At 44.1% G+C, this 25,026-nt stretch overlaps 1 long non-coding RNA gene across 1 annotated transcript; it reads right to left on the reverse strand.

The window, feature by feature from the left end:
- Window positions 1-843: 843 nt before the first annotated feature.
- LOC143998238 (uncharacterized) lies at window positions 844-7,763 on the reverse strand. The gene is made up of 2 exons (XR_013277799.1): window positions 7,632-7,763; window positions 844-1,447 (listed from the first exon to the last, which is right to left on the reverse strand). It is a non-coding gene; the product is annotated as an uncharacterized LOC143998238 (long non-coding RNA).
- Window positions 7,764-25,026: the final 17,263 nt, after the last annotated feature.

Genomic DNA, 25,026 nt, shown 5'->3' on the forward strand with positions numbered 1-25,026 from the left:
GAGATTGATGCCATGTGCAATAGCCTGGACATCATGCGCAATCGGCTGGACAATATGCAGCAGGAAATGAAGAACATGATCAATAATTTGGGGAGAATCGAATCCCTTTTCCCCTAAAATAAAATCGATCATGTTCTTCATTTGTTTTTTAAAGGACTAGAATCTGTTTTTAAGATTTAAAAATTTTAAAAGCCAAATTTTGAAGATGCACACGGTGTGTCAACATGTGCTATCTGCCATCGGGGGATCTCAATGTATGCGTTTTGTGGGTGCAACCCCTTCCTCATAACGCTAGTAGGTGAGAGGAAGGGATTGCACTCACAAAACACATCCATTGATCCCCCATGATGGGAGATAGCACATGTTGACATTACCCATTTGGAATCCCAATTTGTGTGCATCTTCAAAATTTGGCTTTTACAGGGGTGACATCACCCCATCCGATGAAGGCAATATCAAAACATTTTTGACACTATAATGACTGATATTTCCTTCAGTTTTTCAATGTTGAACTTTGTAAGTTCCAGAATTGTGTATGTTTGAAAAATGCCTGTTTGTAAAAAAAAAAAGTTTTTTAAAATAAAAATAAATAAATATGTTTTTTTTTAAAATATATATATTTTTACTTTTTTTTTTATAAACGCACATTTGAATGTGCACAGATTAAAAAGTTTGCTAATCAACAATGTGTGGCTTCTTTCAATGCTCAATACCAGTTTTGTAAGTTATTTGGTGTTGACAGTGACAATGGGGCTTACTTACTAAAGGAAAATACACTTGGCACTACAAGTGCACTAGGAGAACCTAGGTTACAGCCAAAAAGAAAAGCAAGCAATAGATACATTTCTAGATTTTATCTGATCTTTTTTCTTTATTCATAAAAAAATTGACATTGTCTGGCATTGCAATGGCCCCCCTATCTAAAAAATAATTTACATATTTATCCCAAACTTCACGGGCGCTTTGAGGGGCCAAGCCAGTACGGCCAGTATCCAGGCCCGTCAGAGGATTCTCTGGAAGTCTGGCCTCAGGCCCAACTAATGCAGGATCATTTCTTGATTTTTTTCTTAAAAAAATTGTGCAGGATGCAGCATGTTAGGACAATATGATTAAGTTTGTATTCCGCTAGAAGTATGGCTGTCAGAAACAGGCGTAACCGGCTGGCCATTATCACAAAGGCATTCTCCACAACTCTTCTTGCTTTGGCCAGCTGGTAGTTAAAAACCCTCCTCTCCACGGTGAGGGTCCTTTGGGGAAATGGCCTCATCAGGTGCTCACCCAGACCGAAGGCTTCATCCGCAATGAAGACAAAGGGGAGTCCTTCCACGCTATCCGCATCAGGTGGCAATCCCAGGCCACCTCTCTGGAGACGCTGGTAGAACTCCGACTGGGCAAAGACTCCTCCATCCGACATCTGGCCATTCTTGAATCATCTCTCACCAAACATCTACTAACACAAGGTAAACATGAAATTAGCAGAAGGAGCCCAAAGGGCGGCACATGAGCTATTGAACTTCCGTTTTATAGTCTCATCAGACCTGGTGTACGTCACTGTGTAATAGATGGTCAGACTTTGGTGTGATCGTGTGTAGGCAAGTCTGTTTCAGCGGAACTCTGTCGGAACTCCATTGAAAAGCCCTTCGGAGTTCAGTCCGACGAGAAGTCCGCTCGTGTGTATGCAGAATTAAGGTTTGACCTCATATTTTATGGTTTTAGTAAATCTGAAGACAAAAATCTGCAGAAAATCGAATAGCGTGTATGGGATCTTAGGTTTGGTTCACACTGGTGCGATGCAGGAACCACAGTAATTCCTGTGCGGGTTCCCGCATCACATCTGAATCACAGGCAGTTCTCACTGCTCTCTGCGAGCCGCTGCGGGTGTCAATATAAACTTAATGACACCCCAAATCGGTTTGCAAGACGCAGTGCTAACTGTGGAATCAGATCGCATGGGTCTGAACACCCATGTGATCCGATTCCAGTGTGGACCAAAAAATAAAAAATTGTGGTCCGAATGCAATGCAATTTCAGGCATACAAAGTGTATGGCGGAATTCGTACCGCACAGACATCGCATGTGATGTGCAAAGGCATGCAGTGCAAATCACATGCAATGTCTGGCATTGCACCAGTGTGAACCCAGCGTGAATCAAAGAGTGAGAGGGGCAAAAAAATAAAATAATAAACATATAGAGACTCCCTTGATCTTAGGATGAGGGATAAAAAAAATATGCCTCCCTAATCTCCTTGTGAAAGGGGTAAAAAACAAAACAAAAAAAAAACAAAAAAAAAACAGGGTGACCTTCAGGTTTTAAGGCCCAGAATGTAAAAAAAAAAAACAGGGTAACCACCTTAAATCGAAGAGTGAGAAGGGGAAAAAGAGAGAGGAGAGGAGTAAAAAACAGAGGGACTCTCTGGATCTTAGGGTGAGAGGGGGGAAAAAAACCCACAGATGATCTCTGATATGCCTCCCTAATCTCCTTGTGAAAGGGGTAAAAAACAAAACAAAAAACAAAAAAACAAACAGGGTGACCTTCAGGTTTTAAGGCCCAGAATGGCAAAAAAAAAACAAAAAAAAAAACAGGGTAGCCACCTTGAATCGAAGAGTGAGAAGGGGAAAAAGAGAGAGGAGGTGAGTAAAAAACAGAAGGACTCTCTGGATCTTAGGGTGAGAGGGGGGAAAAAACCCCACAGATGATCACCCCCCCCCCCCTTCCAGGATTTAAGGGTAAAAAAACAAAACGAGGGAACCCCTGGAACTCAGGGTTAGAGGCGTAGCCATTATCTATCTGTGGTATAAACCAAAGGTGTTCGCTATCGCTACAAGCAGTTCATGTTAGCCTTGAGATTTATTGCTCTAGAGTCATATGTTATGTTGAACGATTATGTCTCTACTCCGGGATATATTAAACATTTGCTTTGTAGTACAGGGATTAATTTGAAGTCAGTGCAACTTGAAGTCGCACAGATATGAATGATTATCATTGGGAATCATGGGGTATGACTTGTCATGTGACTCTGATGTCCAAAGTTGCAGGAAAAGTCATACAAGTGTGAAAGGGACCTAAAAAGTGATAAATAATAACAGAGGGGCCCCCAGATTTAAGGGTGAAAGGAATAAAAAACAGGGTGACCCCATGATCTCAAGGTGGGAATAGAAAAAAAAACATATAGGGGAATACCCTGGATTTCAGAGAGAAAGCGGTAGAAAAAAGAAAAAAAATATGAGGGATCCCTGGATCTCATGGTGGGAGGACTAAAAACAGGGTGACTTTCTGGATCTAAAAGGTAAGCGTAGGGGGGGAAAAAAAAGTGTGACTCCCCGGATTTTATGGTGAGAGAGATGAACCCCCCCCCCCCCCTCCAACGAATCTCAGGGTGAGAGGGGTAAAATAAAATAAATAAATAATAATAAAAAAAAATCTCCGAGCTGGTGGTGTCCCTGTATGGTGTCCCACTTCAGCACTCATCTTGTGTATCTTGCTCCTGTCTGTGTCCAGCTTGTTCTGCATTCTCCTCAGCTCCTCTCCCAGCTCTCTGATCCAGATCTGCAGCTCCTCCACCTACCTGCTGGAAGCAATCTCTGCTTACTTCTCCTCCACACACTGAGCTCCCCTGCCACTGCTGGGTTCTGTAGTTTACTGCTAGGTGATGCTGTGTGTCTTCCTAAACAAACTTCTGCACTAGGGTTGGCACATCATCCCTTTAATCCAGGACACACATTAATTACACATAGGTTCTGTAGCTGATTAGGGTGGTAATTAAATTCACTTGGTGCCTTATCTGCATTAACCAATTACAAACCGCCCGCCGCAGTTTTTCATTTACAGCGGACTGTCCACTACAAGATAAAAGTGGTCTCTGTGGCAGATTTGCCGCAAGATCACTTTTATCAGTGGCAGGATAGGGGCCCCCCACTCCTGCCGCGATCCGGTGCCCTCCGCCGCTTACCAGAACCGTCGGCAGCGGTGGAGGCGATTGTGTCCTCTTTCTGGCTCAATATGGAGACAAGTGAGGGGAAGATGGCCCCCACCCTTGTCCATACAATTGTTGGGCGGAAGCGAAGTCAAAACTTTTTTTTTTTATTGCATTTTAGTCTAAATATGAGATCTGAGGTATTTTTGACCCCAGATCTCATATTTAAGAGGTGCTGTCATGCTTTTTTCAATTACAAGGGATGTTTACATGATTTATTTATTTTTTTTAAGTGTAAAAATAAAAGGTAAAATAAATAAGAAAATGTTTGTTTTTTTTATCTTACATCGTCCAGACGAGCTTGCGTGCAGAAGGCAACGCATACTTGAGTAGTGCCGGCATATGAAAATGGTGTTCAAACCACACGTGAGGTATCGCTGCGATTGAGAGTGACAGCAATAATTCTAGCCCTAGACCTTCTCTGTAACTCAAAACATGCAACCTGTAGAATTTTTCAAACGTCGCCTATGGAGATTTTTAAGGGTAAAAGTTTGTCACCATTCCACGAGCGGGTGCAATTTTGAAGCGTGACATGTTAGGTATCAATTTACTCAGCGTAACATTATCTTTCACAATATGAAAAAAATTGGGCTAACTTTACTGTTGTCTTATTTTGTAATTACATTTTTTTTTATTTTTTCCCAAAAAAGTGCGCTTGTAAGACCGCTGCTCAAATACAGTGTGACAGAAAGTATTGCAATGACTGCCATGTTATTCTCTAGGTTGTTAGAATGTTTGGGGGTTTTAAGTAATTTTCTAGCAAAAAAAAACATTTTTTAACTTGTAAACAACAAATCTCAGAAAGAGGCTTGGTCCTTAAGTGGTTAAATCAGCCTCTGAATCTGTGTAATTCATATGTGTCCTGGATTAAAGGGATGATGTGGCATCCCTACTCTGCACCCAGGAATAGGAGTCCCAGGCAGTGCGCACTGCTCCTCTGTCTGAGGCGTTAGTCACTTCTAATTCCTGTTTGAGGGGTTACACACGCCAGTCATTCATATGTATTATCACTTAATGCGACTTCTACCATTACACTAAACACCACAACTAATATGTGTTATTAAAGATGACTGAAATAAAAGGCAGCTGCCAGTTTCCAATATGGCCTCCTGCCTCTGCACTGGCTTACTAGAATGGCTTTGTTTAGTCAAGGTTTATTAACAGCATATCTCCCCTCCCAACTATCCCTGATTTGGAACAGTCCTTCTGTCCCACTTTCCTCCACATTTTGATCTGATCTATATAGCTGTTTATAAAATGCACCATTTATCTCTCAAAAAGTGTTTTCCAGCGCTAAACCCTTCATCCGAATTCTAAATTGCTGCGTTTGTAAATTTCAAAAGCCAGTATAAAGGCTTAGTAGTGGTAAAAAAAAAAAAAAAAAAGCACTTGTGGGTTTAACTAATATTTTTTTGTATATTTCTCCTTTAAGGGGGTGTGGTAGGATGTCCTATGCCTACATAATTTTGCTAATAGTGTCCCTGATTCTCAAAATCTTGAAAAGTTAGGTATGTTAATAGTCGAAGTTAAAGAGTTACAACAGAGTAAACTGTGTCAAAGTTAAAGAGTTACTATAACAATGTTTAGAGGAAGACTTTACCTTGAACTTGTACAAACATATATAATGCAAGCGCACAGAGTGAATAACCTATGCAAGGCCAATGGAAAGGCAAATCCAATAGTTTTTTTTAAATAGTTCAAGGGAATATCCTTGGTAGTATGAAGAGATGGCCAGGAATTGGGCTTAAGGGACACTCTAAAATACTGAAGCACTTAGGGCAGAAATATATGAATTAGTAAAAATGCGGCGCTACCAAAAAATTGCTAAATAAAATCCGTGTGTAATAATCTCAAAATAAATGTGAATAAAATAATATCCACTAAATATAAATACAATAGGTGATGGATTAAATTCAAAAATTCAACAAATATACGTGAATGCAATAAATGTGCAAAAATAGTGAATAGAAATCCGTGGAAAAATATTCAGACACCTAAACAATCCACATAGACAATCCAGATGCAAACAAACATAATAGAATATCCATATGAAAATTATAAAAAACAATAGTGAAATAACGTGAAAAAATAAATATTTAGTCCATGATTAAAGTGCATTAGTGACTGATGCCATTGCAAAATAAATGGATAAAGTTCATGCAAAAAAATGTGATCAGACGATTCCCACAAGTGACAAATCACTGCAAACTTCAGTGCTTAATGGGTGCACCAACTATTTCCCCCAGCCTCTCACCTCCAATAACTGGTATACAGGCACTGTATAAAAGGGTAACTGCTGGCTTCTATTTCGTTCACACTGCTTCACCGCTGATTAAGTTTTCACTGTGAGGATATATATTACTTGCCCTCCCAATAGCTCCAGGATATCCAGACCATAAAGAGTAAAAGAACACAGAGGGCTCTCATGTGCAGTAACTTCGCTATTTTATTGAAAACAACAGTAAAATCCACACTTACATTTAAGATAACAGCAGAGTGTGCAGCAGACGCGGACTTCCGGTTTCGGCCGAAAACCGGAAGTGATGGGTCCGACACCAAATTCCTTCCCTGACGCGTTGCGTTACAGAACGTAACTTTGAAAAAGTTACGTTCTGTAACGCAACGCGTCAGCGAAGGAATTTGGTGTCGGACCCATCACTTCCGGTTTTCGGCCGAAACCGGAAGTCCGCGTCTGCTGCACACTCTGCTGTTATCTTAAATGTAAGTGTGGATTTTACTGTTGTTTTCAATAAAATAGCGAAGTTACTGCACATGAGAGCCCTCTGTGTTCTTTTACTCTTTATGGTCTGGATATCCTGGAGCTATTGGGAGGGCAAGTAATATATATCCTCACAGTGAAAACTTAATCAGCGGTGAAGCAGTGTGAACGAAATAGAAGCCAGCAGTTACCCTTTTATACAGTGCCTGTATACCAGTTATTGGAGGTGAGAGGCTGGGGGAAATAGTTGGTGCACCCATTAAGCACTGAAGTTTGCAGTGATTTGTCACTTGTGGGAATCGTCTGATCACATTTTTTTGCATGAACTTTATCCATTTATTTTGCAATGGCATCAGTCACTAATGCACTTTAATCATGGACTAAATATTTATTTTTTCACGTTATTTCACTATTGTTTTTTATAATTTTCATATGGATATTCTATTATGTTTGTTTGCATCTGGATTGTCTATGTGGATTGTTTAGGTGTCTGAATATTTTTCCACGGATTTCTATTCACTATTTTTGCACATTTATTGCATTCACGTATATTTGTTGAATTTTTGAATTTAATCCATCACCTATTGTATTTATATTTAGTGGATATTATTTTATTCACATTTATTTTGAGATTATTACACACGGATTTTATTTAGCAATTTTTTGGTAGCGCCGCATTTTTACTAATTCATATATTTAATTCTGGTGCAGAGAACACTTTTTTATGCTGGCTGCTTCCTAGATACATTATTTCTTTTCTGTAGGATAACTCAGGTGGAGCGCACTAGCATTTCCTTTTTTACACTTAGGGCAGAAACTCTTCTCAGGAGTGGAATCAACTCTGTGAGGCTGATGCATGGGAAAGAAAACAGAAAAGCACCTCTAAGTGTAGTGTTTAATGGGATATAATGTTGGCACAAAGACAATTGAACACTCACATGATAGACATGGTAATAGGCTCATCTGTGTAAAAAGGTTCCCAGTAGAGTTGATAACAAACACGTTCATCCAGTTCTGCAGGGAGTCTTGAAAAAGGAGCATGCATGCTCAGTACGAGCCTCGCATATGCTTTGAAATGTGTTGTGTGCCCTGTTTCCTGGTTATGTCACACACCATTTACAGCTCTGCGCTCAACGCTGCCTTCCACCACCTACACCCAGAACAACACAGAGCTGGACGGCCTTTTGCCCTGTCATACCATGGTCCCTGCATACCTGGACGGACGTGTTTGATACCAACTCGAGAACAATTGTCATTGTGCCAACTTTATATCCCATTAAATACTACACTTCGAGGTGCTTTTCTGTTTTTTCCCATGCATTTACCTTAAACTTGGTGGAGGAGTGAGATGGTGCAGCTGGAGTCTGACACCAGTGAAGTGAGAGCTAAACACAGGTTTGATGTGCAGAGATTGGATGGATACCTGAACACCCTACCTGCCAGGCATCAGCTACTGACCAGTGGAACCCCTCACTGTCAGGCAGTACATGTAAGGTTGAGGGGAGGTGTAAGGACCTGCTCCTTGTAATCCAGGACTGATCAGTCTGTCATAGAATGGGACAAATTCTGCACATAAGAGTGGCAGTTCATTAAAAGAGGGGCTGAAGGTCACCAGAATGCAGTATTTTATCCTCCACTAAGAAGTTCTTCAAGAACTCTTATTCAAACACACCCTGTGTCTTCCAGCCATTCTTTATGTTCACTTTCAGTCCTCCAGCAATTTTTCATTCCCACATTCTGCCCTCCAGCAGTTCTTCATCCCCCTCATGCTGCCCTCCAGCAGTTCTTCATCCCCACTCATGCTGCCCTCCAGCAGTTCTTCATCCCCCCTCATGCTGCCCTCCAGCAGTTCTTCATCCCCCCTCATGCTCCCCTCTAGCAGTTCTTCATCCCCCCTCATGCTGCCCTCCAGCAGTTCTTCATCCCCCTCATGCTGCCCTCCAGCAGTTCTTCATACTCCTCATGCTGCCCTCTAGCAATTCATACCCCTCGTGCTGCCCTCCAGCATACAGTATCTGACAAAAGTGAGTACACCCCTCACATTTTTTGTAAATATTTTATTATATCTTTTCATGTAACACTGAAGAAATTACACTTTGCTACAATGTAAAGTAGTGAGTGTTCAGCTTGTATAACAGTGTAAATTTGCTGTCCCCTCAAAATATCTCAAAACACATTAATTTCTAAACCACTGGAAAAAAACACCCCTAAGTGAAAATGTCCAAATTAGGCCCAATTAGCCATTTTCCTCCCCAGTGTCATGTGACTCATTAGTGTTACAAGGTCTCAGGTGTGAATGGGAAGCAGGTGTGTTAAATTTGGTGTTATCGCCCCCACTCTCATACTGATCACTGGAAGTACAGCATGGCACTTCATGGCAAAGAACTCTGAGGATCTTAAAAAAATAAAAGAATTGTTGCTCTACATAAAGATGGCCTAGGCTATAAGACCCTGAAACTGAGCTGAACGGTGGTCAAGACCATACAGCGGTGTAAGAGGACAGGTTCCACTCAGAACAGGCCTAGCCATGGTTGACCAAAGAAGTTGAGTGCACATTGTCCTTTACCGGTAAACCACCGCTAGTTTTAGGAGTGATTTACTGCTGTTAACGCCAGCTTAGCGCTGCTTTCAAATTGCTTTTAATGCGCTTTGAAAGCGGCACCCATTCATTTCAGCAGGGGCGGTGGAGTAGCGGTGTATACAGCACTCACGCACCGCCCAAAAGATGCTGCTTTTAGGACTTTTTTCCTGTCCTGCAAGTGCACCCCCCAGTGTGAAAGCACTTGGGCTTTCACACTGGGGCTGCAGAAGAGGCAGTTTACTTTATTTTATTTTTAGCGCAAAACCACCTGTTAAGTGCCTCAGTGTGTAATTGGCCCAAGGACATGGATTACTGGAACCATGTCGTGTGGTCTGATGAGACCAAGATAAACATATTTGGTTCAGATGGTGTCAAGCGTGTGTGGAGGCAACCAGGTGAGGAGTACAAAGACAAGTGTCATACTCATACTCTTCTCCAGTATAGCATAGCACAGTACATGTTGGCATTTATGGTTCCCTCAATGAACTGTAGCTCCCAGCGCCAGCAGCACTCATGCCGCCCCAGACCGTGACACTTCCACAACCATGCTTGGCTGCCTACTATCATTCTGTCCTCCAGCATATCTTCACCCCCCTCATTCTGTCCTCCAGCATTTCTTCACCCCCCTCATTCTGTCCTCCAGCATATCTTCACCCCCCCCTCATTCTGTCCTCCAGCATCTCTTCACCCCCTCATTCTGTCCTCCAGCATATCTTCACCCCCTTCCTTCTATCCTCCAGCAACTCTTCATCTCTCTGAAAGTCCGAATCCATATACTTCCATTAGCAGCTCTTTGTGTTGGGATGAGAAGATTTACTTGGGGACTGGGGACGCCTGGTTTAAAGGAGGGGCTCCACTGGGGGCACCTGGTGTAAAGGAGGGGCTTCGCTAGGGACGCCTGGTGTAAAGGAGGGGCTCCGCTGGGGACGCCTGGTGTAAGAAGGGGCTTAGCTGGGGATGCCTGGTGTAAGGAGGGGCTCTGCTGGGGATGCCTGGAGTAAGGAGGGACTCTGCTGGTATGCCTGGTGTAAGGAGGGACTCTGCTGGGGATATCTAATGGCATCTGGTGGCAGGCGATGTGGCAAGTGACACGCTCAGGGCTCCCATTGATTCTGCATTATGGTGAGTTGAACTATTTCATTTTATATTACAATGTAATAATAGGAATAATGGGCTTCAATCATCCTGACACCATAACAACCATTTTTTTTTTAGTATCTTTATCTGCTGATTGTTAAATTTTATGGAATATACATATTGCTATTGTGGTGTAGGATCTGGGCCTGCTGTTCCTCCATCCCTCTCTTTCCTTCTCTCTCCTTCCCTCCCTTTTTCTTTCTCTCTCTCTTACTTTCTCCCTCCATCCCTTGCTCATCTCAGACTCTATCCTTTGAGCCATGCCCCCTTTTAACCACTTGCTGGCCAGCCGCCGCAGTTCCACAGCGGCAGAATGGCACGCCTGAGCGAAACAATGTTATGTTACGTTGCTTCGCCCTGTGGCCTCCGGGGGTACGTGCATGCCTGCTGCTCTCCCCCGGAGCTGATGCGAGTGCCCGGCGGTCACGATCAACGCCAGGCTCCCGCGATTGCTGCTGACACACCGAGAACTGCGATCTGTGTGTGTAAACACAGTTTCTCTGAGGGGAGAAGAGACAGATTGTCTGTTCATACAGAGTATGAACAGTGATCTGTCATCTCCACTACATGATCCCCTCCCCCTTCAGTTAGAACACACACTAGGGAACACAATTAACCCCTTGATCGCAACCTAGTGTTAACCCCTTCCCTGCCAGGGACATTTTTACAGTAATCGGTGCATTTTTATAGCACTGATCGCTGTATAAATGCCAATGGTCCCAAAAATGTGTCAAAAGTGTCCGATGTGTCCGCGATAATGTCACAGTCCCGATAAAAATCGTAGATCGCCACCATTACTAGTAAAAAAAAAATTATAATAAAAATGCCATAAAACTATCCCCTACTTTGTAGACGCTATAACTTTTGCGCAAACCAATCAATATACACTTATTGTGATTTTTTTACCAAAAATATGTAGAAGAATACATATCGGCCTAAACTGAGGAAAAAAATATTTTTTTTTTATATATTTTGGGGGAATATTTATTATAGCAAAAAGTTAAAAATATTGATATAATTTTTTTTTTTAAATTATCGCTTTTTTTGTTTATAGCCAAAAAATAAAAAAACGCAGAGGTGATCAAACACCACCAAAAGAAAGCTCTATTTGTGTAAAAAAAAGACGTAAATTTTGTTTGGGTGCAACGTCGCACGACCGCGCAATTGTCAGTTAAAGCGACGCAGTGCTGAATCGCAAAAAGTGCTCTGGTCAGGAAGGGGGTAAAATCTTCCAGGGCTGAAACTGTTAAGCCACACCCAATTTTTGTTTAAACCACGCCCATGCTTTGTGCGCCACATTTTCTTTCCTCGCTGTGTGCAGCCTTCAAATGAATGCCCCACCCCTTAATTATAGCAAGACTGCCTACAGACAAAAAAGTGTCCCTATACACTTTTTTGCAATGTTGGCAACTATGTCCTAGGAAACATGGGTATCCTCCTGACACTCATACACAGACATTCTGCCTGTAGGGCGGAGTCCTCCTGACTCCTCGGCCAGACTTCCTGTCTGCCTGGGTGGAGCTGTCTCCAAATGGGAGCTCTGAGCTCTCTCCCTGGGATGCATATGAACCCAGCCCCCAGGTGTGTAATTAGCATGCCTGCTTCTGCCATAATCAGGCGTACATTGCTAATCCACAGCATGGCACAGGGTCGCCTCTCCACATATCCCCCCCCGCGCGTTTCAGTGCGATAACACAAGAACAATGAGGCTCCATTCACATCTGTGCGTTTCCTTGCATTTCAGAAATGCGTTGCACCAAAAATCGCAGTATAAGACACACCAAGCTCCGCTCTAAAAAAGTTCTGAAGCTTCTTTAGGGTGATTGCTGTGTGTAGGGCAGCCCATTCAAGTGGATGGACTGCCTTATGTGTGATAAGTGAAAATGCTCCAAAACACCCCCCCCCCTCGCTAAAAAAAAAAAAACGCATGTGGGAATGTGAGTTCCCACTATGCAGAGATGTAAACGGGGATGACAGCTGAGTGTTTCTGTCCACTCCCTCCTATGTACTTGTATAAAGATGACCATACACTATGCAATCTGATTGTATATTGTGTATTTAGTGAGAAGGGTGATCCCTGATTGATTGCATTGCATTTAAAAAACATGCAGCTGGGAGTGGGAGAGTGAATGATGCAGAGTGTGTTAATGAGGTCAGCTAGTCAACTCCTTCCTGTGTCATGACCTACAGTCTGTAAGGACGTAAGACAGAAGCAATAGATACGTTTGGAATCATGGATGGAGGACAGTAAGGTACGCGTCTGTAGATTTTATGAAAAGCTTCGATATTTTTGCAAAATAAGTACATGAATGCTATATTGGTGCAAAGGGGGGCTGGAATTTAGGAAAAAAAAAAAGGGGGGAGGGGAGAAAGTGAACTTAGACTCTAACCAGACCATGTTGCAGTTCCCCACCCTCACCACCGCAAGCAGATGGAGTTTCATTCCAGACATTAAGCTTTTCCTTTTCACACATCATTTTTGATTTTAACAGTTGCCTCCCAACTGAACAGGGCACTGCAGCAAGGCAAGTCCTTTTTAGCATGGGGATCTCCCATTTGGGGTCACTTCCACTCCTGTGTGCACAGTCACATAGTCTTTCTCGTCCAGTCTGCAGACTTGGAATTACAGGCGTTGCTAGGGGCAACCGTACTCCTCCTGAACTTCAGGTCAGCCTGACGCTCCTTCCATGTACTCAGATCAGGCTTCCCAACTGCAGACACGGAGCTTTGGGTGGTCACGTCCCTTTGCACTGACAACTGGGACAACTGACACTCTAACAACATGCCCCCACTCACTGCACCGCAGACAGCACACTTGGCTCCATGTCTTGTCAGGCATCACAGACTCTCGGCATCCCAACCCTTTGTGGGAATAGTGAGCCACCTCTTCACGGCAGCCCCACCATCCAGACGCCACTTCCCTGTTTGCTATGAGAGAACACACTCTCCCTGCAACACTTCTTCTTGGAAAACTCTGTTCATGCATGTATGGGGCTCGATCAGGCGGTAAAAACCCCTCCAGCCACAGAGCTCTGTCTCTCATTTGAGTGATTCTTGCTTTTTTTTTAGGAGCTTCGATCGCCCCAAACTCCCAGTCACTACAGAGCAACTTTGCAGGCCAGCAAAAAAATAAATAAAATGACTCTGACATGGTTTCCAGCATGCAAGGATCTGGAACAGCGTCATCTGTGCCCAAAGCATTTTCCTCCACCAATTGTAAGAATCCGGGGTGATTAAGCTCTAGTTGTGTATGTGATTTCAGGAACACATGCCAGTCCAGACTGTATTTTAAGGGCTTGCCAGTCGACTTTTATTTAAAGGTTCAAAGAAAATAACAGCAATTTCCCTTGCAGGGGGTTCCACCATTACTGCATAGTTAAAACCTTCAGCCTCCTGGCTTACTCACTTACAGCACCACTGCTTCCGACCTCACACCTAGGTCTTTAGGTTGACCCTTAGAGCATATGCTCACGCTGCCAGCTGCAGCCTCCTTCTCCTAGGAAACATGGGTATCCTCCTGACACTCATACACAGACATCGTGTCTGTAGGGCAGAGTCCTCCTGACTCCTCAGCCAGAATTTCTGGGTGGAGCTATCTCTAAATGGGAGCCCTGAGCTCTATCCCTGGGATGCATATGAATCGGCCCACAGGTGTGTAATTAGCATGCCTGCTTCTGACACAATCAGGCCCGGTTCACACAGGGGGCGATGCGAGGCGACACGACTTGCCGCGCCGCGACCTGCCGCGACCTCAGCGGCGACTTGCAAATGACTTCTGTATAGAAGTCAATGCAAGTCGCCCGAGGTCGCCCAAAAGTAGTACAGGAACCTTTTTTCTAAGTCGGAGCGACTCGAGTCGCTCCTCTTAGAACGGTTCCGTAGTACAGAACGGGGACGACTTGTCAGGTCGCGGCATGGCAAGTCGTGTCGCCTCGCGTCGCCCCCTGTGTGAACCGAGCCTCAGGCATATATTGCTTATCCACAGTGTGACATGGGGTCACCCCTCCACAGTTGTATTTAACCACTTGTGGACCTCCCAACCCAGATATACTGCACCAGGGTGGCCCTCCTGTGCAAAATCACGTACCTGTACGTGATTTCGTGTATGGGGTCTGGGGCTAGGGTTGCCACCTCATCCCTTTAAACTCAAACACATATTAATTACACAGGTTCTGTGGCTGATTAAGGTGATAATTAAACTCACTTGGTGCCTTATCAGCATTAAATTAGCCTCAGAAACTGTGTAATTCATATGTTTTTGGGTTTAAAGGAATGAGGTGGCAACCCTATCTGGGTCACGTGCCGCTGGTGACCCGCTTCCTCTGTGATTGGACACAGCAGGAGCCAATCAGCGGATCCGGCGGCCATAACCCGCCAATCGTTTCAGAGGAGGAAATGGAGATCCTGTGTATTTGTTAGTCTCTGCCGTGGATTCCCCTGCTGAGCTGTATCCGGATCTGAAGCCGCTGGGGCTGTCTCTAGCCACCCTAGAACATTTGCCCTGCGGAGCTGTCTGTGTTCCCATGATCCTGCGAGATTGTGCTTCTGCTACTACACCACTGGTCTGCTTAGCTGGGCGGAGGGCATGGTGAGGGAGGTGTAAGTGGAGTTTACACTGCGGGGGAAGCGGGAAGCCCCCCTAGGAGATTCAAGCCCCCCCCCTCTCTGCACTAGTAGCTTTCATAACCGCTTATATCAATAGCCTATAATGTCTCTTGGCTAATTTAACCACTGAATTGTTGCTGAATTGTTTCTGAAACCCCCTTTTTTTTTTGACGTCTAAAAAACGACCAGCTGATAAGCAGACACCCCAGGAAGGGTCACAAATGACAGGCTCCACAAAAGAGAAGGAGAAGGGGAATCAGGCGGCAGCGGCAGAAGAAGCCGCTCTAACTAAATTGGAATGTTTTGCCCATACAGTTTCCCTTTCACCCACTAAGGGGGGTCAGCAGCAGACAGCGGCACAAGCTAAAACCCATGTGGGGTCTGTACCATATAGGAGGAGTTAAGGACATGGCCAGATATCCTCAAACCCTGTTACCCCATCCAGCAACAAAACCACGAGTATCAAGGGAACAGGGGGAGGGAAAATAGGACCAGTATTAACAAAACCTACGATGGCTGGGGCGGCCATTATGACAAGTACCATTTCTGTGAGTGAAGAGCCGACATTGAGGGATGTTCTCTCTGCCATTAACGCTTGCAAAGACTCAATTGTCAGTCTTGATCGTCAGCTAAAAAGTATTAAAGATGAATTACTCTCAATGAGCCGGGCATTGGGTAAGACTGTAGAGAAGACTACTGCCTTAGAAGAGAGACTAAGTTCAGTTGAGGACAACTTGTTCCCACTAAAGCAAGTAGTCAAGGGGTTACAGGAACAAATGGCCGCACAAGCTATTAAACTCGATGAAATGGAAAATAGAAGCCGTACACACAACGTGAGAGTGATAGGCCTACCAGAGAGGAGCGAGGGTCCTGATCCCATAGCTTTCCTTGAGGGATGAATCAGGGAAACCTTTGGGACCACTACCTTTACAGCATTATTTGTGATTGAAAAAGCCCACGAGTTCCCCTCAAGGCCCGCCATTCGGGCGAATACACTAGGCCACTACTCCTGAAACTTGTTAATTATAACGATAAGGTGATCCTACTATGGAAGGCCAGAGAGATGGGGGTCATTATGTACAATGGGGTTAGGGTCTCGCTGTACCCAGACTTCTCACCGGAGCTCCAGAAGCGTAGGGCAGTATTCATACCAATCAAGCAAACCTTGCAGAAATATAAGCTTGAATATGCTTCGTTGTACCTAGCCCGCTTGCACTGGGGGGAACTTTGTTTTTTGGTCCACCGCATGAAGCGGAGCAGTTGCTGGGATAAAATAAGAAGGACCTGTAGAAGACATCGAGCATGGAACTATTTTTGTTTGTGGGGGGGGGCGATCTGTTGAGGTTGGTTAGGCCTCTTCGGGTCTGCAGGCCCCTCTCTCTCCCTACCCCCTCCCTTTTATTTATTTTTTTACTTTTCTTTTTAAGGTATTGATTACACTACTTTGACGTATCACTGAGATATCACTATTATATCATGGAAATGAGTTTGATTATTCAGATTGGAGGGAGTGGAGGAGGGGAGACACTCTTTTTCTTTCTTTTTTTTTGGGTGTATGTCTACAAGTAGGGGAGTAAGAGAGTGTAAGGAATTCCCATGGTTATACTTCACATTAAAGTCACGGGTTCGGAATAAGTGGAGAGTCAGATGGGAGTGGTATGATAAGGTCACAGGTGAAACCCTTAGGGTAGGCCCTGATGGGCAGGGGTGGGGGGTATGGGTGGGGGGTATGGGTAGGAGGGGAGGGAAAGGGTGGATGGGGCTCTGGGAGGGTGGGTGGGGAGAAGGGTGAGGGCCAAGATACACACATCACTAATATTAATATTTTGTAAGGCAAAAATTGAGAGAGGGGTAAGCTATGGAGAGAGGGAGAAATACACAGATTGGAAAGCCCACTTGAGTTTAAGAGATGTGAGTAATTGCTAAGTTGATCACTTTTTTACTTAATTTTGTATTGCTTTCTAGTGTGGACTTATTTTTATTTATTTTATCATGCAAGAAAGGAGAGTTGGCATAACCTCATGGAATGTCTGGGGCCTAGGGGATCCAATTAAGAAACCCACGGTCTTGTCGACATTGGAGGGGAGTGGGCCGGGACTACTTTGCCTGCAGGAGATGCATCTGACTGATGACAAGGCGAAACAATTGTACAGTCGGAAGTTCCAAGCCCAATACTATTAGGGCTATTCCTACTCAAGGGGGGTACGTATTTTGGTTGGGAGAGGAGTGGCGTTCTCCTGCAGGGCAAGTTGTATTGACAAACAGGGCCGATATATTTTACTACTTTGCTCGATTGAAAAGAAATTATTTGTGTTGGCAAACATTTATATCTCCCCCCCCCCATTTAAGCTAGAGGTTTTACATAAGTTATTGGAGTTTGTGCTGGATAAAGCAGCCCATGATAATAGCGGTGGGCAACTCCAATTAAGTACTTGACGGGAGTCTAGATAGACTCCCGTCGAGTCATAGGTCCAATACGACCGGCGAGAGTCGGCTATCCCGATTCCAAGATTCCTAGAGGAAGTGGGATTGAGTGACATATGGCGAATCCGCAAGAAAGACAGTTTTCTTGCTTTTCAAGTTCCCATCACACTCTCTCTAGAATCGATTTGGCCCTGGGTAATTGGGAGGCAATATCAACAATAAGTAGTATAGAGTATGGTCCAAGAGGAGTCTCGGATCACTTCCCGCTTGTGTTGACAATAAATACTGGGGGTAAGACCCATCTTAGAGAATGGAAAATAAGCACTTGTTAGCTGGAATTGATTGGCAATTCTGGAAAAGTGGTGTCTAGTCTTAATGAATATGTACAAATTAATACAGGTACGGCATCACCGGACGTGATTTGGGACTCGTTGAAGGCCTATCTTAGAGGACTCCTGATCCAACAGGTGGCAAGGACAAAGGGGAAATCCAGAGAGTGGGAAAGGGATATTAGGAAAGAGGTGACACTGGCAGTGAAGAGATATGTTGAAGATCCAACCTCAGATAGGCAGAAGGAATGGTTAGATTAGCAACAAGTGTATAAAATGGCTAACACTAGGAGGACGGAGAATAGATGTATATTTCAGAGACAGTGCTATTTTGGGGAGGGGGAAAGGGTTGGCTGTATGCTGTCCCTCTTGATTAAATCAAATTCTCCCCCTCTGCCTTCTCGGCGATTAGGACTCCAAGCGGGGACATCACTACCGATGCGATACAGATAACGCAGGTATTTAGCAATTGTTACAAGTCTTTGTATAAATCCAACAGGGGGGAAGGGGGAGAAATAGCAGAGTATTTTCTCCAAGGAATATCAATCCCGTTACTGTCAGAGCAGGATAGATCACACCTGGAGGCACCAGTGACTTTAGAGGAATTAAAATGGACAGTGGCTGGGATGCCTAGCCAAAATTCACCGCACCCAGACGGGCTTCTGGTAGAAATATATAAGAGATATGGCGAGGCACTTCTCCCAGAACTGCTGGAAACATTAGGTTGGGCACTAGCTAATGGGAGACTTCCTACTTCAATGACAGAAGCCACTATCATCGTAATACACAAGGAGGGGAAAGACCAATTGGATGTTTCCTCATACCCTCATACCCCAATTTCATTACTATGCACTGATGTAACAATCTTGGTGAAAGTTTTAGCAACTCGGTTAAATAGATGTATTCAAGGGTTGATACATCCGGATCAGTCGGGGTTTTATTCCTAATAGATCAGCAAGCATTGACATTAGAAGATTCTTCCTAAACATGCAGATTCCCATTGATAACTTAGATCCAAAGGCCATTTTGGCCTTGGATCCTGCCAAGGCCTTTGATAGCCTAGAATGGGATTACCTATGGAAGGTGCTAGTCCGTCTCCCTGTCTCCCCTCCCTGTTGCACCCTGTCTCCCCTATTGTTCGCACTTGCAATGGAACCCCTAGAAATCATGACTAGATCAAGGCTAGACAAACAGGGGTTCTAGCGGCAGTTGGAGGAGGACAGGATAGCACTGTTTGCAGATGATGTCCTGTTTTCTCTTGGGGACGTTGGAACCTCGCTAAACTCAGTGATACAAATGAGGGGTGAGTTTGGGCGTCTTTCCGGTCTGGTCATCAATTGGGATAAATCGGCTTTGTTACCGATTGACCTATTTGGTGGTCAGACACCACCAAGAATTTCCTAGCTGAAAGTAGTGGCTAAGTTGAAATACCTGGGTGTTTGGATTACGAGTGATTTAAACCAGTATGCTAATAATAACTTAGCTCCATTGTGATTGAAATTAAAACAAAAGGGAGGTACTTGGTGCCACTTCCCCCTATCTGTTGCAGGGCGTTGTAACTTAATAAAGATTATATGGTTACCGCAGATATTGTACACGCTCCACAATTCTCCTATCTGGATAGGTCAAAAAGTGGTTCAAGAAAATAGAATCACTTTTTAGGGAATTAATTTGGAAGAAGGGCCAATCTAGGATTAGCTTGCAAATGCTGCAACTACTGATTAAAGATGGTGGTATGGCGATTCCGAGACTATATTTCTTGTCATCCCAGCTGCAACACCTAGTGGGCTGTGGAACCTTAGGTGGTGGGAATTCCAACAACAGAATGATGATAAAGGGGGTCCCACATAATACACTAGTGGAGGCACTAGAGGCAGAAGACTCCTTTATTCATAGATGCCCGACGATAAAATAAGTTAGTAAAGTGTGGCAGGTAACTAAGGCACTAACGGGGTACAATGGGGTAACAGAATATACGACTTTATGGCATAATAAAAGCTTAGCTGAAATAAGGGGTATAGAGAGACCCTGGGAATGGGAAAGGCAAGGTATTAGCCGTTTGATTTAGTTGTATGAGGTCTTGGTCATGAAGTCTTTTTTTAGATCTAAGACGAGAATTTAATATATCCAACAAGGAGTTTTACAAATACCTGCAGATTAGACATGTCATTCAAGTTCAGTTCAGGTCTCAAATTATAGAGTGGACCCAGATTCCCGCACTCCAGAAAATTATCAATTCAGCCTCTACCAAAGGTTTAATCTCTAAGATCTATGCTAGTCTGGGGCAGAGAATCATAAGCGGAGTGGGTCCTCTTAAGAGTAGAGAGGTGTGAAAAAAAAAAAAGAGTAGAGAGGGGTGGAAGAGAGACGTAGGGACAATAACTATGGCACAATGGGACAAGATCTTAGAACAAGGAGCCCTGGTCTCGATCTCCCCCTCGCAGAAGCTTTCCCATCTGTTTCTAATCTACAGAGTCTACTATACCCCCCCAAAAAATGTTTAAACTTGGATGGAAACAATATGATGAGTGCCCCATGTATAGGATGGCAGGAGACCTTATCCATATGGCATGAAGGTGTCCAAAGCTCTTTAGATACTGGGGGGGAGACAATTACTAGGATAAATAAAACCTTTAGGAGCTCATTAGAACCGGAGGCCAAGACATGCCCTTCGGGTTCTAATGCAGTGCTGAGGTGCCTGTTTCAAGCGAGAAAATTAATTGCACAAAAATGGCAGGCTCAGACCCCCCCAGCGGTGGAGAACTGGATTGAAACTATTAATTCCATGGTTTGGAGCGAGAGCGCATTGAATATTAGACAGGACAACCTTAGAAGGTTTGAGAAGATGTGGAAACCTTGGCTGCAGGAGATGGGATGTCCAGTACGAGGGGATGGTGGCAGGCTGGGGTGAATTTTCCCCCATCTCCGCCTTTTCTCTCTTTTTCTCTCCTCCCTCTATCCTGTGGCATCCTCCAATTTTCTTCCATCTGCCCAGGGGGAGGATTTTCCCTCTCTCTTTGGTTATAGAAATAGGCAATAGATATGATGTCAGTCATAGCTAATGTTTGAGCGGTGTGTGTTGGGGGGGGGGGGGGGGGGATTAGGATGGGTTAGTGGGAGGGTGAGGGGATATAGAATAAATATAATGTTTTTGTAACTTGCAATATTATATGCTACTCTATGTCGCTGTATGTTTTTAATTTTTGCAATATGAAAAAGAATAAAAAGAAAGAATTTAAAAAGTAAAAAAAAAAAAAAATGAATGCTTTCACACTGGGGCAGTGCGCTGGCAGGGCAGTGAAAAATGCCCCTTTCCATTGAAATGAATGGAGAACTCTTCAAAAGCACCTGAAAAGCTCTTCAAAAGTGCTCAGTGTTTTACTGGCAGTTTAGAAGCGCCTCAGTGTGAAAGGGGCCTTAGTCAAAGCACATCCCCCACAGTTAGAAAGCTCTAATAGAGAAGATATTTAACCCTTTGATTGCCCCTGGTGTTAACCCCTTCCCCTGCCAGTGTCATTTGTACAATGACAGTGCATTTTTATTAGTACTGATTACTGTATTAGTGTCACTGGTCCCAAAAAGTGTCGTTAATGCCACATACACATGACCGGACTTTCCAGCAGAAAAGGTCAGACGGAATCAATCCGTCGGATATTACGATCGTGTGTGGGCTCCAGCAGACTCAGACTGACTTAGAAATAGAACATGTTTCAAATCTGTCCGACGGACTCAAATTTCTATCGGGAAAACTGTTCGTCTGTGTGCTAGTCCGACGGACCAAAAACGACGCATGCTCTGAAGCAAGTACAAGACGGAAGCGCTCGGTGTGGTAAAACTAGCGTTCGTATTGAAGCTAGCACATTCCTCACACTGCTAATTCTGTGATCTTTTAATACAGTGCATTCTTTTCTTCTTTAGAATGCTAGAAGAATGAAGTTGTTTTGCTGCTCATATTCACACAGAGTTCTCACAAACTTGTTTCTTCATTATTTATCCTCATCTCATGACTAATATTCTAGTTTTTAAAAGCCCGATAATGTTTACAATTGTTTTTTATACTCATCTTTTATAATTTTTTATTTCATTGATATTTATTTTACAATTATTTAAAAATGATTTTCTAGTGATCTCCATATAATTAGTTTTTTTGAGTTTCAAGTTACCACAGTATTATTATCCCCTTCCCGCCGAGCGTACGCAGATGTGCATACTCGGCTTCTGGGGGTTATACCGGAATGATGCCCACAGCTGCAGGCATCATCCCTATAACGTTGTTTAAAGCTGGCGATCGACTTTCCAAGGATAACAACCGGTGCGGCTAAAAGGCGCTCGGTTGTTATCCCAGAGGAGTGGGAGAGGATGTCCCCCCCTCCCGCCACCTCCAGCCGCTCTTACCAGACCTCCCGGTGGCACCAGAGAGCCGATCGGCGATCCGGCTCTTCCGGCGGCTAGTGACTGGAACAAAGCCAGTGTCCTTGATGTAAACACGGAAGCCCGCCATGACGTCACTTCCTGTTTACTCGGCTGCCAATGGCGCCGGATTAAAAAAAATATACAGTATTCAGATACACCATTTTCGGTGATCTGAATACTTTGAAGTGCAAAGGAGGGATTTGGGGTCTTTTAGACCCCCGATCCCTCCATAAAGAGTACCTGTCACCACCTATTACTGTCACAAGGGATGTTTACATTCCTTGTGACAGCAATAAAAGTGATCAATTTTTTTTTTTTTTTAAAACACAATTTAATCATATAAAAATAAATAAAATAAATAAGAAAAAAAAATTCAAACCGCCCCCGTCACCGTGAGCTCGGGCAGCAAAGAAATACGGAAGTCGCGCCCGCATATGTAAACGGTGTTCAAATCACACATGTGAGGTATCGCCACAATCCTCAGAGCGAGAGCAATAATTCTAGCACTAGACCTCCTCTGTAACTAACCTGGTAACTGTAAAAAAAGTGTCGCCTATGGAGATTTTTAAGTACCAAAGTTTGTCGCCATTCCACAAGTGTGTGCAATTATAAATCATGACATGTTTGGTATCTATTTACTCGGCGTAACATCATCTTTCACATTATACAAAAAAATTGCGATAACTACTGTTTCATTTTTTCTAAATTCATGAAAGTGTCCCTTTTCCCAAAAAATTAAAACACCGCTGCACAAATACTGTGTGACATAAAATATTGCAACAATCGCCATTTTATTTTCTAGATTCTCTGCTAAAAATATATATATAATGTTTGGGGATTCTAAGTAGTTTTTCCTGCAAAAAATAGGGATTTTAACTTGTAAACACCAAATGTCAGAAATAGGCTTAGTCATGAAAGGGTTAACTTGTATTTTTTCTTAACCTTAAGGAGGTTGGTGTCCCTTGTTAATTTGACATAGGGGGTTATTTGCGAAAGGCAAAATCATTTGCAAACTGCAAGTGCAAAGTGCACTTGAAATTGCAATGGAAGTGCACTTGAAAGTGCAGTCGCTGTGGATCCGAGGGGGACATGCAAGGAAAATGAAAAACAGCATTTTAGCTTGTACATGATTGGATGATAAAATCAGCAGAGCTTCCCCTCATTTCAGATCTACCCCTCAGATTTACAGCAACTGCACTTCCAAGTAGTGCAAAGTGGATTTGCTTTTGTAAATAAACCCCCATAGTCTTTTTTGAATAAAAACACATAGGAAAGTATTTAGTGAAAATAAAATATCCATTTATTCTGGTTCACAAAATAAAGAGGAAGTCAACACTCGAGAAACCTTTGGAATTTGTGAAGCCTTTTGGCCCCCAGGGCACACATCAAGTCAGTGATAAACAAAATTGGGATCTTGAGGAGTCCATATAATCGGGGAGCAAAATCTGGTCCAGGAATCCCAGAGATCAGGACAAGCAGCAGATTACATATCTGTCCTCAGGCTGTGGTACTACCACAGCTTGAGTCTTCTGTTAGACCAGACTGAACCCAGGCCATCACTTTCTTCTCTTCGCTGCAGCCTTCCCTCCACGCTTCCCTGCAGCCTTTCTTGGAGGCTGTGCCTCTGGTGGTGGACTTGTGGCAGGAGGAGGAGGAGGAGTAGGGGCTTGCTCATATATATGGCTGTTTTCAGCAAGCTGGCCCCTCAACCCCTTCTGAAGGACCTCAGAAAAAATATTTTCTTTGGTGTGGGTCTTTTAGGTACGCTTGCCAACTAACTGCATGGCAGGTCGACATATGTCTGGTCAAGCATATGGTGCCCAAGCGGCTGATGTTTTGGCCACGCGAGATACGCATGAGGCATATGTTGCAAATAGCAGCGGTGCGATCTGATGCACTCATCTCAAAAAAGGCTCACACCTAAGCACTTTTGGAATAACGCGCAGAGGCAGCGCCCTGCACATGCGGAGCTCTGCGGTGTGATGCAGTTGGTGTGCTGTCCTTAAGCTGTCCCCTGGAGGGCATCCTGCCTCGTTGGAGATGTGCCTCCTCCTCCTCCTATCAGGCACCCACGTGGAGTAAGTGACCTCATCATCCCCTCCCTCCTCATCACTGGAGCAAACCTGGCAGTATGCTGCAGCTGGGGGGAACATGACTGCCAGATTGCTGTCCTTTTTGGGCATCCCCTCTCTTTGGGCTCACGTTACTGCCTTCCTTTAACTCAGTATCATCATCAGAGCCTTCAAAACGCTGGGCATCCTCCTGGAGCATGTACCCAACACTGTGCTCAAACAGTTCGGGGGACTCCTCAGGAGGACATGGTTGGGTTAGGGAAGGAGTGACTGATGCCACTGAGATGAGGGAAGAGACGAGGGAAGAGGCCGCGTTGGCAGATGCTTTGCCAGTACCCTGAGCCTGGGTGAGAGAGGATGAGGAGGATGAAGACTACTTGGTCATCCACTCTACCAAGTCTTCGGCATGTTGCGGCTCAACACGTCCAGCTGCCGAAAATAAGGACAAGCTTGTCCCATGGCCACATGCTGATGGGGATGCACCGTTTCCACGACCAGCACTGTTGCCTCTAGACACAGAGCCTGCTTGCCCTCTTTTATTGGCTTGTGACTGTCTGCCTCTCCTTGTTGACCTTCCAGACATACTAATGGTCTGCAGGGAGATGTAGCTGCACAAAGCTGGGACGTATATACTGATTATACTGCAGCTAGCAGAATCAACTGCCTGCCTGTAGTATTATTACTATGAGAACACCAGCAATTGGGGTAGCTTTGTGCACACAAGTGCACACTGTGCAGATGACACAATACACTGACTGTAATTACTGCAGCT

Source organism: Lithobates pipiens, unplaced genomic scaffold (assembly GCF_037356315.1).
Source record: "Lithobates pipiens isolate NorthernLeopardFrog02 unplaced genomic scaffold, aLitPip1_a1.2 Scaffold_19, whole genome shotgun sequence".
In the NCBI taxonomy this organism is placed as follows: domain Eukaryota; kingdom Metazoa; phylum Chordata; class Amphibia; order Anura; family Ranidae; genus Lithobates; species Lithobates pipiens.